Source organism: Budorcas taxicolor, chromosome 5 (genome assembly GCF_023091745.1).
Source record: "Budorcas taxicolor isolate Tak-1 chromosome 5, Takin1.1, whole genome shotgun sequence".
Lineage (NCBI taxonomy): Eukaryota > Metazoa > Chordata > Mammalia > Artiodactyla > Bovidae > Budorcas > Budorcas taxicolor.
The window spans coordinates 10,637,226-10,650,396 of NC_068914.1; the positions used below are offsets into that span (position 1 = coordinate 10,637,226).

General features: G+C 51.1%; 1 protein-coding gene across 1 annotated transcript in view; it reads right to left on the reverse strand.

The window, feature by feature from the left end:
- ANXA11 (annexin A11) overlaps positions 1-12,963 on the reverse strand; it is a 42,312-nt gene extending 29,349 nt beyond the window's left edge. The window contains exon 1 of the mRNA XM_052641156.1: positions 12,751-12,963. The gene's annotated coding sequence lies outside the window, so the exon portion shown is untranslated. The remainder of the gene's footprint in view (positions 1-12,750) is intronic.
- Between the last annotated feature and the right edge of the window lie 208 nt (positions 12,964-13,171).

Here is a 13,171-nt window from a genome sequence, read left to right on the forward strand (position 1 = left end):
GAGACCCATGAGACAAAACTACAACAGAGGTCGTGTGCTAAAATGGTGCAGTCGCAGCGGCAAACAGTAGGGCAGCTCCTCAAGAAATTAAACATATGACCTAGCAATTCCATTTCTGTGAATGTACCCAAAAGAACTGAAAGCATTGTCCACCAGTGTTCCCATGTTCACAGCAGTTGTTATTCACAACAGTCAAAACGTGGAAATAACCCAAGCGTCCATCAACAGATGAAAGGATAGACTAAACGTGGCATATACACAACACACATGCTAGGATATGGGCGAATCTTGAGATAATTACCTGAATGAAATAAACCAGTCACAAAAGATAGTCTATGACTCTGCTTATGTGAGGGGGCCTCCCAGGGGGCACCAGCGGTAAAGACTCGACCTGCCGATGCAGGAGACGCAAGAGACACAGGTTCAATCCCCGGGTTGGGAAGACCCCCAGAGAAAGAAATGGCAACCACTCCAGGACCTTGCCTGGGAAATCCCACGGGCAGAGGAGCCTGGCGGGCTACAGTCCACCGGGTCACAGAGCTGGACACGCTGAAGGGACTGACTGATTCGCCACTTAAGCGAGGTAAGCAGAGCCGTCTGATTCAGAGACAAAGTGAGACAGTGATGCCAGGGGCTGAGGGGAGAGGGGATTAGGGGTTAATGTTTAATGGGGAGAGAGTTTGTTTGGGAAGATGAAAAGTTTTGGAGACAGATGGTGGTGACGCTTGTACAATAATGCTTTCCAATTGTGATGCTGGAGAAGACTCTTGAGAGTCCATTGCACTGCAAGGAAATTAAACCAACCAACCCTAAAGGAAATCAACCCTGAATATTCATTTGAAGGACTGTGGCTGAAGCTCCAATACTTCAGCCACCTGATGCAAAGAGCCAACTCACTGGAAAAGACTCTGATGCTGAGAAAGACTGAAGGCAGAAGGAAAAGGTCATGACAGAGGATGAGATAGTTGGATGGCATCACCAACTCAGTGGACATGAATTTGAGCAAACTCTGGGAAATAGTGGAGGACAGAGAAGCCTGGTGTGCTGCAGTCTATGGGGTCTATGAAGGAGTCACAGAGAGTCAGACATGACTTAGTGACTGAACAAAAACAACAACTTAATACCACCAGACAGACACCTAAAAATGCTTATTTAAAAAAAAAGGGCAGTGTGGTATTAGGCCTCTAAATATGGACATTTTGCTACAGCAGCAATAGAAAGCAGGTTCTACAGAGACCACTGCTTCTCTCCTTCCCTCCAGATCCTTCCATGGTGTGCTCTTTGAAAAGCCTCCCTTTGTATAAGAGATCAGTGCACAGTTTGAACTCACTCAGCAGAAGCAGCAATAAACCCCCAAGACCACAGGAAAAACCATTCCACCAAGAAGGGAAGGCCCAGGTGCGTGCGTCTCCTACACGTCTGGGAATAAGAGCTCACTTAATAAAGCTTTGCTTGCTTGTATTATCAGTCAACAGAGTCACCATGGTGAGACCTGGGGCTTGTGAGTAGGTTCTGTATGGCCAGCCAGACACACCCAGCCAGCCATGCAAATGCTCCTGGGAGGGAAAATGTGGGCAGTGTGATGCTTGGGTGGGTGGGGTAGGTGAACACACCCAACCAGCCAGGACCAAGCAACTGGAATACCAGAGGTCATTTAGCCTAGAGATGACTCAGTTCATTCCTGCCCACCCAACCCTGGCTCCTATTTCACAAATGGAGAAACTGGCAGCCAGAGAGGGGAAGTGGCAGGGCAAGGTGACACGGCAAGACCCTCCCAGGGCTGGTTCAGGACCCTTCCACTGCGGCCTCCAAGCCAGGGGCCCACCGTGCAAAGGCAGGACCGCAACCAGTCACTGATTTTTCACAGCATCTCTAGCTGGGGAGGCTCAGGTTTAATGGAGCCTGAAGCCTATATAATTTTAGGGGCCCTTTTTAAGATGCCAGAAACAGAACGCTTTTTTTTTTTTTGCAAATTCTACAAAACCATATGACTTAGTAAATTCACTGCCAGGGCCTCTCCCACAGCCCTGGAGAGACCACACGCAAATGACTAGGGTGTGGGGGTTGGGAGGCTTCAACTAAGGACTGTATGCCCACCAGGCTCCTCTGTCCATGGAATTCTCCAGGCAAGGATACTGGAGTGGGTAGCCATCCCCTTCTCCAGGGGATCTTCCCTACCCAGGAACGGAATCCAGGTCTCCTGCACTGCAGGCAGATTCTTTACCGTCTGAGCCACCAGGGAAGCCCTAAGTTTCATTAGTTTCACACTGATTTTACCTCTGGGCTCAAAGAGGCACCCAATGCCGGGGCTAGACTCCCCTGAGAACAGGAGTTAAAAAACAGAGTTCTGGCCTGCACTTGGCTTTCCCTCTAGCTGGAGCTGCTGCTGCTGCTAAGTTGCTTCAGTCATGTCCGACTCAGTGCGACCCCATAAATGGCAGCCCACCAGGCTCCTCCGTCCCTGGAATTCTCCAGGCAAGATACTGGAGTGGGTTGCTATTTCCTTCTCCAATGCATCAAAGTGAAAGTGAAGTTGCTCAGTCATGTCTGACTCCTAGCGACCCCACGGACTGCAGCCTACCAGGCTCCTCCGTCCATGGGATTTTCCAGGCAAGAGTACTGGAGTCGGGTGCCATTGCCTTCTCCTTTAGCTGGAGAGATAAACACAAGAGAGTAGTCACAGAAACACTCACCAAGTGTGTAAGAGCCACTCCCAGGCAGAATGGAGATTAAGGTTGAGAATCAGGAAAGGGCTCTTTGGAAGCAGAGAGGATACGTGTTTAGGAAACCCACTTCTCTCTGATGGGCCCTGGCGAACCCACGGCTCCCCTGGGCATCTCTCCTTCATCTGTGAAACGAGTGAGCCTGCAAGGGATCCATGGTTGTCAACTTGTGCTGCCAAGACCTGGGGCTCTTTGGAGGTTCTGTAATTTTGCTGTGCGGAGGAGAGGGGCGGGGCTGCAACAGAGTCTCTCCAACTTAAATTTTGTTTTAAATAGAAAAAGAGGAGACCTGGACACCAGGAGCCACGTGGCGGCATACAGCTAGGGCTGTGGCAGCTGCCCCTTCATCCAGGAATGCCTGCCTCGGTTGCCCACTGTCCCCGCCAGGGCTGTCCCCGCAGGCGCCTGTATTCGTAATGCAAGGCACAGATGTTCACCCAGGGCCCTGCTAGGTAAGATGCGATCAACCACCTCACCCTCATATGCAAGTCAGTCACAGATTCGGTCACAACAAACTGGGGGAGAGGGTGGAGGAGAAGACGAAACATCAAAAGGCAGCAGGGAGTCCCCGGGGCTTCTACAGACCTGGGGCCTGTTCAAATGCCTTTGGAAAGGCCTGGTCCCTTCAACCTTCGAAGACCAGAGAGAGTATCTATTTCAGCTCCAAATAGCGGAGCACCCCGCCCTGCCTAGAAGCCCCAGAAACCTCTCCTTCAAATAGCACTTCTCAAGGGCGGCTCTTCTAACGGTGACCGAGTCCCCAGCCAGCCTTGTTCAGCTGGAAAATGGAAAGAAATCCCCACCAGAGCCTACAGATCACACTGGAGGAGGAGATGCTCTTTTAGATCTCAGCTGGGCCTGACTGATGTGCAGGCGGAACCCTAAGACCTGCCAAGCAGCCCTGGGCTCTGCCATGGCAAGAAAATGGAAGGTCCCTGGAGGTCTCCATGGGATGGCAAGAAAGCAGGAAACGCATGTCCACAGCTCAGTCAAGCCAGGACCTCAGCATTTTCCATCTTCAGAACTTCTGCTCAGTCTTCTCTCTACCTAGTCCGTCCTCCTGCCTCCTTTGCTCCTGTCTGCCCTCCTTAAACCGAAGTCAATTCTGCCTTTTCCTTTAAGCCAGATGGAGGCCCGCTTCTTTCAGGAAACCCACCCTGATCTCTCTACCCACGATTACCTCTCTTTCTGGAACTTACCAGCACTTGGCCTAAAATGTTTTCTACGTCCTCTAGTGTTTTAATAATACTCCCCTCTTTCCAGTACCTAAGTCGCTTCAGTCATAACTGATTCTCTGCGACCCTATGGATTGTAGCCCACCAGGCTCCTCTGTCCATGGGATTCTCCAGGCAAGAATACTGGAGTGGGGTGCCATTTCCTACTCGAGGAACACATATTACTATATCATGTATCACCTCATTAACCTTCACAACAATCCTACAAGATAGGTATTATCACCTCAAGGGGACTACGGCTCAGAGATGGTTCTTGACAAGCAAGGATCACACACCTGATGTGTGCCAGGGCCAGAATTATTTTTTTTAGGGCTCCCAGAGAGAGAGTCAGTCCGCAGCTGTAGGACAGGCCTCTTCTCTCCTCCTTCACCAGTCAGCACAGGCAGGGCACTGCAAGGTTCCTGACAGGACATCAGTGGATCCTGACTGTATCTCTTCCACATCCTGGTGGCACCTGTCCCAATGACATCTTTGGTATGGAGGCTCCAGGAATCCTGGGGGCAGAGAGAACTCATCTAAAACATTCTTTCTCTCCCTCCTACGACAAGGCCGGACCTTAAGTGACGTAAGAGGCGTCCGAACATTGCTGACTCTGCCAGGGCACTGCCTCACCTGCGAGGTGTGGGTCATGAGCTCATCAAGCCCCAGATGCGATCAAGGGACCCCAGGGGAGCACCCCACCAACCTAGACCATCCTTTCCCAACCACTGAATGGAAAGCCCACAGAAGGTGCTCTTAGACATTCAACTCCCCCACACACACCCATGAATCAAGATAGCTGGAGCACACATCAATCATTAGGCAAGCAGTGCCTCCGACTCTGCCTCCCCGCCAAAGGCTGGCACCTGGGGTGGCCCTACCTGGAGGAGCTCCAGGTACAGCAAGCTAGGAGAGTAGCCACAGGCCAGTGTCCAGGCCTGACCAAGGGGCTGAACGTGAGCAAGCAGGCTCAGAAAGACATCGCTGGGGAATAAAGTCAGTTCCCAGCACGCTAGCTTTGGGATTACACGGGAATCCTACATCAGAGCTGGAAGGGGCCTTCAGGAGACCCTTTGACTCCACTGTCTTATTTTACTTAGGTGGGACTCAAGGCCTGGAGAGCAAAGCCTGCCTAGGCTCTCACCATTGGCTGGGGCGGGGCAAAGACTCAACTCATGTTTCTTGACCTCCAGGCCAATGCACCCAGGCCCAGGCTGGCTCCCCTCCACTCACACTGCTGGGTTCTACTCCACCTTCCTGGGCTGGAGAATGGACTTGGCAATGTGAAGCCTGTCCTGGGAAAGACAGAATGAGAAGGTGACCCTGCTGCCTATAAATAAAGCCCCATGCCATCAAGTCACAGAGAAAGTGTCCTCTGCCCAGGGAAGCCTCTATGACGCGGCTTCTCCCCAGGTTCTTGCCTATGAGTTAACAAGAGCAGAGAGCAGGGATTGGCAGCCACTTGTTTTGATCTCTCTGGGGTATCAGGAGCTGCACTGACCATCAGCCCAACTCAGCTCAGGGTTCAAATGGCCTCTGTCCCCACACTTTCCCAGAAATAAGTTACTGATGTGTTACACCTGGAGTTGAGGCAGGTCAGTCAGGAGAAGAAAGCACAGTTAAGATACTCTCTATCCTAAAGCTGGTCTTGGAGGGACACCGGCCCCCACATCCCTAGGGCCTCTAAGGTGGATCCACATGCAGAAAGCATGGCTGCCAAACCCGACCACTGGGAATGGCCTGGAAGCAGTGATGACCCTCAGAGCCTCAGCAAAGCAGCAGCAGCAACCTGCCTGCTTAGTCAGCAGCCCACTGGCTCAGCCGCTGCCTCCTCTGCACTGCCTGCTGGCCTGCCACTGTCATGAGATCCCATTCTTATTTCCCAACCTGAGGAAGGCTGGCTTAGAAAATGGCAAAACTGGCAAGCACAGTAGTAGTTTCAGACAGGACAGCAGTGGGTGGTGTTCCAGAAACTTCTGGTGGTTCCCCCCTCAACCATCTGCCCATCTCACTCCCACAACAGAACACTACCAGCAGCCTGGCACATGGCAGCCCCAAATTAGGACTATGCTTCCGAGCTTCCCTGGCAGCAAGGCAGGACTCTGTCGGGAAGTCAGCTGTCCTGGGCCACGCAGGTAAGGGAAGCCAGAGCAGCACTACGGTCCCCAGACTGGCCGCATCAGCACAACCTGAATGCCGTTAGGAAGGAAACTTCTCGGGCCTCACCATAGACCCCCTAAATCAGAGCCTTTAGGGATGAGGCCCAGGAATCTGAGTTTTAATAAACCTTCCAGATTATTCACAAATGTGCTCAAGTCTGAGAACCAAAGCCCTGAAGAACACCAGGAGCAACTGTGCCTAAGGAGTCTGGTGCCTGGACAACCTCATGGAACAGGCACTTACTAACTCTGGACTCCAACTTCTGGAGATAGAGGGAGAGAGAACCTCCTCTTAAATCATGGCCAAACCTGAACCTGATGCAGGTGGGTGAGGAAGAGGAACGGCGAGAAACTCAACCAAGACTGCAGAAAGTAGGAAAGAAACAACATCCAAGTGTAATAAATACTAAACAGACAACAAGACGCAAGAAATCCAATCGAGACTATCTGGCATGCGAGCAGTCTGCATTCTCTACAAAGACAGAAACGACCAAATGCGGTTTGCGGTGATTATCACTGCCTCCTGCCATCTCCCCTCAACCCCAGTCACGTACTGATTACAAGAGAAACACTTTAAAAAAAAAAAAAAAAAAGAAAAGTTGAAAATTAAGGCAAACACATATTAGGTCAGCACGGAGAAAAACCAGAAGTGAAAATATTAACATTAAAACCATGTTGAGAACTTTCCGATAACCCTGCCTCTGCAGACTGAGGGCTTTTTCCAGCCACTTCTCAGCCATTTGCCTTTATCTGGAAACGAAGGACTTGGAAAACTACTCACTAGGATTTCATGGTGCAACAAGGCTTAGGCCATTCTAGTTCCAAGAAATAGTTTACATGACCTAAAACACAAGCACAGAAAGGCTGTAAAACTTGGGGCCGAAGCCTTTACAGCTGACATTTGGTCTTGGGACATTCTTCTGTACTATTTTGTCATATCCCTTGGGGAACAGAGAGTCTGTTTTGCTGCTGTAGATGAGGAAGGAAATATATCTGTGAGCCATCTATTTGGGCCTATGAGATGGGGGAGGAACCAACCACAAAGTCAGAGGTCCATCCCTGGGTTTTGCGAACTGACCTCCTTTTTTCCATCCCTCCTAAAACCTGGCTATCATGGGGGGCCACTGACACAGACAAGAAGGGGGAGCTCACAGTCACCATGAGTCTAAGAAGCAGGCAGAGCCAGCCTGATTACTACCTACTCTGCATAAACCTGAGTGGAAACTAAAGGATGTGGCTTACCCCCTGCCTGACTGATGCTTGCTTCCAAATTTCTGAGCCTTTTACTTACTGTCCTATAAAATGCATTTAATTACTAACTTCAGGACTACAAAGAAGGAATTCTCCCACATTATGGACAATATATGCTCCTAAAATAGATAATATGGAATTTAAGGTCGAAGGTACAGAATAAGTAACAAATGACAAGGTACAATCCCATGGACGGAGGAGCCTGGTGGGCTGCAGTCCACTGGGGTCGCTAAGAGTCAGATACGACTGAGCGACTTCCTTTTCACTTTTCACTGTCATGCAATGGAGAAGGAAATGGCAACCCACTCCAGTGTTCTTGCCTGGAGAATCCCAGGGACGGAGGAGCCTGGCGGGCTGCCGTCTATGGGGTCGCACAAAGTCGGATACGACTGACGTGACTTAGCAGCAGCAACAATCCACAAAGATAAGCTTGATAAAGCTGTATACACCAGACATGCACGCCAAATTCACAAATCCAGAGCAAATATAAGTCGAGTTTGACTCAAAAAAAAAAAAGATTCAATAAGCAAGGATGCAGACGGCACCCTCAAGATCACAAAAATATCTGACATCTGTGTGCCACAGAGAATACGTGTCATGAAAGCTTTTCAGGTTGATCATGTAGCTGGCCACAAAGAAAATCTTAATACAGCCCCACAAGAGATTCTGCCAAGCACCTTCACTCAATAGAACTGTGTCTGTATGCTCAGTTGCGTCAACTCTGCGACCCATGGACTGCGGCCCGCCAGGCTACTCTGACCATGGAATTTTCCAGGGAAGAATACTAGAGCAGGTTGCCATTTCATACAGGGAATCTTCCCGATCCAGGGATTAAACATGCATCTCTCGCATCTCCTGCACTGGCAGCTGAGCCACCGAGGAAGCCGAGAGAACTAGCAGCCCACATTCAAATAGGATCAGACTGCCCCAAAACTTCCTCAGAAATTAAAGACGCTGCCTTCTGAAGTCCTTGGATCAGAACTGATCTACAGAGTACTAGGAAGCAATGGAAAGATGAGCATTTCATATAAAAGCCCACTGGCTAGACTGGCACTCAGAAGAAAATGCTGAGCTGTACGTAATTTTTAAATTAAAAAACTAAAAATAAATGAACCAATTTAGACGTGAAAACTAGAGCAATGAAATAAGCAAAAAGTAAGAAATGAGTAACAATAAAGGTTAATGACCAAAAATTAATGACCAAAAAAGTAGAAAGAATTTTTTAAAAAATATTTAGAAATAATTTCCAAATTATATAACATATTTTATGAGATATATACCTCCAGCATATCCAATTAGAACCCTATTCTTAGTATCTAATGAAGACATTCTGTATCACAAGGCCTGTAATCTGTCCTTGATTTGGAAGACTTAATATTAGAAAGTGTTAACTCTTCCTTATAAAGATTCCTACCGGTGGTTCAGTCGTAAAGAATTTGCCTGCAATGCAGGAGACCCAGGTTTGATCTCTGGGTCAGGAAGATCCCTTGGAGGAGGGCATGGCAACCCACTCCAGTATTCTCGTCTGAAGAATTCCACAGAGAAGCCTAGCGGGCTACAGTCCATAGGGTGGCAAAGAGTGGGACACAACCGAAGCAACTGAGGATGCACAGACATTTACTCCAACACTGTTTCAAACTATAAAAATAGTCCATAGCCTGCATACCCAGCAATAAGGGAAAGGCTGAAAAAATTACTTTACATCTGTACTACAAAACAGCCAGGGACAACCCAGGGTAGGTGGGGGTGGCCTCTGCTTTTGTGCTCACAGTACAGGGCTGGCAAACAGTGGCTCCTCACTAACTATGAGTTCAACAGCAACATCCTTGTCACTAGCTTCCTAAAATAGCCATGACCTTTTAGGTGAACACAGCAAGCTCAGTCGGCTGTCACCAGCCCCCTCACAGACACACCCTTTTCCCCAAGGATGCCATCCCCAGGCTTAACTTCCACCTCCCTGTCATCAGCTCTGAGTTTCTCTTCGTCCCTCACTCACTGTCCTCCAAGCCAGTCTCTGCCCATTCTACAGGTGTAAGAGGCTCCAGGCACCTGACTTCCCTTCTCAATTTCAGGAGTCATTCCTCCCCCTTTTTCCTGCTAAGGCAGTGGCACCTTCAGGACCATAAGCCCCTGGAAGACTAGAACTCAGAGATCACAGAACCAGGAGTCAGCTACCCACCACCCACACACTCCAACCCCAGCTTTAAGATTCCTCGCAGCAACCCAAGATATCAACACTGCCATCGCCACCCGCTAACTGATCTCAAGCCCCCTTTGCAAACATCTTCCACCAGATTCTGCAAACAACCATTTTACTACCCAGAACACCAGGTAGTAAAGCCCGTGTGGCTATGTGGCTTGTCCCAGGATACCCAGCACATATGGGAACTCTGCCTCCTCACCCCTCCATTGCCCCCCTGTTACTTTCTCACATCAGGAGCAAAGTCAGCTGTGGTTTGAGTCACTATTCACACCACACTGTCAGGATCCTTCCAAACCACCACATGACATCAGACCTTTATTTCACGGGGTCCCGGGGTCAGGGTCAGTAGCCTCCTGTGGTATGGTTTCAGCATTATTAGAAAGCTCCACTGAATTTCAACAACTGCTTTTAAAAATGCAAATTCCCAACAGAGATATTTCAGTTTCTCCATTTCTCCTAAGACCTTTCCTATCTAGGTATCCCTCAGATTCCTCATGTTCTACAGGCCATTGGCGCACAAGGTGCTGCTGAGAAAAATCCAGAGAAACCTGAATCCGTTCACTTTGCTCCGACTGTGAAATACACCTACACACAGAATCTTCCTCCAGTACCCACCATGGGGCAAGCGCTAGTTACTGCTTAAGGGGGAAAAGACAGCAGCTGAAAGAGGGAGGAAACAGCAGGAAAGAGAGTGAGATCCAGAAAGGCCCTCAGTTCTCTGAAGATCCAGCACTCAGCACAGATTTGGTTTCTACATTCACCTCCTGCCCACACCAGCTTTTTTTTTTTTTTTTTTTTTGCAGTGAATACCCAGGAAAATCCCACACTCACCTATTCTGGCTCAATTCTCATTCCTACCATCCCAAGCTACCCATCCTCCCCAAATCACAAGGCCAAGGCATCACTAATCCATCTTGGCCTTCTACGTGTCACAATCCAGGACAAGCCCTGACAACAATCCTTGACCTGGTAACATAAAGGAGTCCAAGGGGACTTCCTCTTGACCTCGCTGCTAGTTCCTGTGCCCACCTCTCAGTCTGAACTCACTTCCATCTCACTCTCCCCACTTTTTCTTTTTTTTTGCCTATCCAAATTCAGCTTCCAAGGTCAAATATCCCTGGCCTGCCTCTTCACTTAGCTAACACCTGCTGAGTACCAACATCAGGCAAAGTCCTTTCTGGATGCTGTGAGACCAAGAGATGAGTGAGAAACGCCACCCACCCTCCAGACACAGAGGACGGGGCAGAGAGATGTGGGCTGTACAATTACTACTGCAGGGCGAATACTGAGAAGCGATGTTAAAGGAGTGGAGGAGGGCTGAGTGGGCTGACCGCAAGCCTTGCCCCTTCCTGCTCCAGGTACCTGGATGGCTCCTAGAAGGGCGATGAATGACAGGCAGAACTGGGTAAGGAGGGCAGAAGAGCATGATCGAAGACAGAGGGACAGGTCAGGAGAGCAATTCAACTAGGCTGACCTTCAGCTGCATGAAGGGAGTAATAAATATTATTATTACTGACTTTTACAGATGAATACTAATGTGTCAGGCCCTGCTGTAAGCTTTACGTCTAGCCGGGTCACAGGAGTACGGTCACCACCTATTCAGATCAGTGACTGAGCTGTACGGTTGTTAAGTATATTAATTAATTTAATCCTCACAATAACTCTGGGAGGTAGGTATTATTATTGCTGCCGTTGTCATTTAGTCGCTAAGTCATGTTTGGCTCTTTTTGACCTCATGGACTGTAGCCCACCAGGCACCTCCGTCCATGGGATTTCCAAGGCAAGAATACTGGAGTAGGTAGCCATTTCCTTTTCCAGGGGATTTTCCCAACCCAGGGATAGAACCTGCGTCTCCTATACTGGCAGGCAGATTCTTTACAGCTGAGCCACCAGGGAAGCTCCAGGTATTATTATTACCCCCATGGTAAAGACAAGGAAACAAAGGCAGAGAGACTGGTAAGAGGCGAGATTTGGAAGGGAGGCCCAAGGTAGTGTGCCTCCCATGCCGGGCCAACAAACGGCCCTGCAACCTCACCTGGTCTCTCCTGTCAGGGAGAGCCTTGTGGCAAGGAGAGTGCCTTGTGCGAAGGGGCCCTGCTAACTCTCCTGGCATCCCCAACAACTGACTGAAACAAGGAAGGAACATAAGGAGAGCCAGTTGGGGGATGAGCAAGATAACACGCCCTGCCTGGACTCAGCCTGGCACTGCCCTCTACGCTTTTGTTCCTGCTGTGGGGGTTGAGTAGAGGCTCATCCCTTGAAGGGTCACTCCAAGTCCAGGTCAAAGCAGCAGGGGAGCAAAGTGAAGGCAGGGAGGGAAGGCAGAGTGGTTGGCTACCAAAGATACCCTGGGTCTGTCCTAAAATACCCAATCGCCAAAGAAAGGTCGCGATTTAGAGGGGAAGGGACAGAAATGCGCCAGGCAAACTGCTCCCAGCTTGGGCTGGAACTGTCTAGCTAAGCTTCTGCTCCCCAAAGTCTCAAACTGATGAACTGCACAACTCTCCGTTAAATCAACACACTCATTTCTTAAAACTTTTTCAGGGAGAAGAGAAGTCAAGAATCCCTCCCTAAAACTGCAGCTCAAGGCTGAGATGAAGGAACAGGCAGAGCAGGTGAACACACAGGGGAACGCAGCACCTGGGGTGGATCCCGCGTTCTCTCAAATAAAGTGCCTTATAAATCAACTCCAACAGCAGCAGCTCCCAGGAATTTCCGTCTTTCCAGTTCCGGAGGAAAGTTCCTGAAGGCAGCCACCCCTCCTAGGTCTCCGCAACAGAAGCCTTTTCCGGAAGGGTACACACACTCTCCAGAAATCAGCGGGGTCAGAGAGGTCGTGGCCACCGCCATCCCCACACCAGCCAGCCGCCTTCTTGTCGCAGGTTAACGGGCTCCCAGGCCCTGAGCCCCGGACCCCAGCGGAGCAGCACAATCAGGCGGCCCTGGCCACTGGGGGCCCCGCCTGTGCACCGCCCACCCCAGGAGGGCCCCCGGCCGCTGACAGAGCTGGGCAGGAAGGCCGACGAAGCCCGCCCGGGACCAGCCCGACACCCGCGCCTTCACCCCCACGCTGTGTAACCAGGAAGCCGCAGGGCCGGGCTGAAGGTGGCGCGGGGCAGTCCGGGGCCTCCCGGCGGGGGCCGCGGCGCCCTGCCTCCGCCCGTCCCGTGCCCCCCTCAAGCCGGAGAACCCTCACTCACCTGGCCAGGGGGCAGTGGGGAGTCGCGAGGGGAGCAGCGGGACGCGGGCAGCAGCAGCTCTCTCTCCGGGCGTCCTAGGGGCAGCACCTCCGACCGGCCTCGAGTTTTGTCCCACTTCGACACTCGGAGCACTCGGGGAACCCGCGACCCGCAGGCTCCTCGGCCGTCAGGGCGGGGCCGGAGGAGGAGCCCACTGGGCGGAAAACCCCGGGCCCGAGGCCCAACGTGCCCCGGGGCGGGGCCGCGTGCGCCGCGGAGGGGCGGGGCCGAGGGTGGGCGGGGCCGGGCGTGGTATGCACGCGGCCCCGCCCCCAGGTGAGAGTCGTCTGGGCCAGTCTGGGAAGGAAGCCACACGCCTTCCACCGCGAGAGGTTACAGCAGGCGCCAGGAGGTCGGCGAAGAACCGGTTCGCCGCACCGCC